Source organism: Halyomorpha halys, unplaced genomic scaffold (assembly GCF_000696795.3).
Source record: "Halyomorpha halys isolate HHAL.00 unplaced genomic scaffold, Hhal_1.1 Scaffold136.1, whole genome shotgun sequence".
Lineage (NCBI taxonomy): Eukaryota > Metazoa > Arthropoda > Insecta > Hemiptera > Pentatomidae > Halyomorpha > Halyomorpha halys.
Window position 1 is genome coordinate 364,840 of NW_027111614.1, and position 2,048 is coordinate 366,887.

General features: G+C 27.3%; 1 protein-coding gene across 1 annotated transcript in view; it reads right to left on the reverse strand.

The window, feature by feature from the left end:
• LOC106678369 (uncharacterized) overlaps window positions 1-2,048 on the reverse strand; it is a gene marked incomplete in the record, with an annotated part of 24,495 nt that overhangs the window by 11,709 nt on the left and 10,738 nt on the right.

Genomic DNA, 2,048 nt, shown 5'->3' on the forward strand with positions numbered 1-2,048 from the left:
CATCTTGGACGCCAAACAATAGGAAGAAAAAAACATCAAGGATCTCAAAAGGAAGACCGTGAGCTTGGTTAGTTTTGTATGCATAATAATAGATACATGTGTAAAATAGATTTTAATTTAAATTAAGAGAAATTATTGTATCTGTATTCTGATTGTCTAGCAACCACACGCCCTGAGATTGAGAGTCTTTCTTTTTATATAATAAAATTATATTATCTATTTTATATCAAAGTTCTTAATTTGAACCCAAGTTATCTCTTATATTTGAAATAAAGTTAAAAAACGATTCAAATTCTTTTTATTTTATTTTTTAATATTTTTAAAATTATTACAATATATATATTAACGCTTTGACAACATATTGTAGTCAAGCACTGGCTTGGGAGCCTATATGGCAAAAATGCGCCATAACTTTTCTAACTTGCGTTAGAAGTGAGACCTAGAAGAAGGGAGAGTGCCCTAGCACTTCCCTTTCACCTTGGATTGTCCCGAGTTGTGTTTATTATTGTTCTAGCTTCCACAGAATAAATAATTATCTGCCATATCTGTATTCGAGCCCGGGTTCTTGGAGTTAGTAGCACACTGTCTTGCACAATGAGCTACTGTGGCCCCAATTAATAAAAAATTAAATAAATAAAATACATTATTTAAATATAAAAAAAAAAATGTAAGCAAATTATATTCAAGCCAATGAAAATGAAAGTTGTATAAGACACTCAAGTTAATTATTAGTAAAAATGTCCAAGTCAAGTATATTCACAAAGATAATTCATTTTTAAAATATGAAAGAGATGGCAGGAAGTGCAGTCAAAAGGAATACAAAATATTTAACAACTATTTAGCCCCACTTTGCAGGATAAGTATGCATATAAGATAGAAAACAACTAAAAATATGCTCACAATGTAGGATAATAAATTACAAAAAAGTAAACTAGAGTAGGGTTAAAAATTATGCAAATATAAGTGAAAAAATTATTATTAGATTTAAAATAAATGGATGTAATAACATGCAACAATAGTATATTCAATATATCATCCCAAAAACTTCCGTATACGTAAATAAAACAGAAACATGACATAATTACATGCAAACATTTTAATTTAATTTAACTTAAACTCAATTGTCTAAAATATTGCCCCTTAAAATTAGTCATGTTTCTAAAGTTGTGATGAATGTAAATTGAAATATCTTTTTAAAAAAATAGTCAAATAACAGGACTATAAATAAAGATAAATTTATAGTCACCGAAATGCAACAATGATCAGAGAAAATTATCAAGTAAATAGCTAATTCATAATTTAAAAAGTATTAAGTTCAGACCAATTCTATAAAGAATAAGAAGTAAAATTACTTTTTACATGACTGCAACTAATCTGTTTAATTAGCTAAAGATTTTAATACATTGAAATACTAATAGAAACAAACAATAATAGTAAAAGTAAACATTCTCACTCTCTCTCCTTCAACATTCTTGTTTGTAATTCTGCATTTCCTTCAGCTTTTAAAGCTAATCCTAACTGATTTGCTTTTCTACCTTTCCTCAAGGGTTGGATATTTTCTTTACATAATTCTAAGATTTCAATATCCATAATTATAAATTATGGCTTATAACTAATCACAACTAATGACAGCTCAACTATTGAGTAAACTTTAAAGAAAAACCCCGAAAGACTATTAAAATCGTGAAACAAATGCCATGATAATAACAAGATGAGTAAATATGTCAAACAAATAATAAAAAACTACAATTATGCAAATATAAGTGAAAAAATTATTATTAGATTTAAAATAAATGGATGTAATAACATGCAACAATAGAAAAGAAGATATAAGAGAAATACAAATAAAAATTGTACACACTAAAAGACGGGAATTTAAGGGAATATGATGAGAATAAATAAAGTTCAAGAAACTATTTTAAATAAATAGATATTTTTTGTTTCTTTTGGCCGCAAACCCAACCATCTCCTTCATATGTTGATAAATACGCTCAATCATTTATATTTATAATACTTGAAGAAGTTTGTCGGGGGGGTGCGGGTCCGCA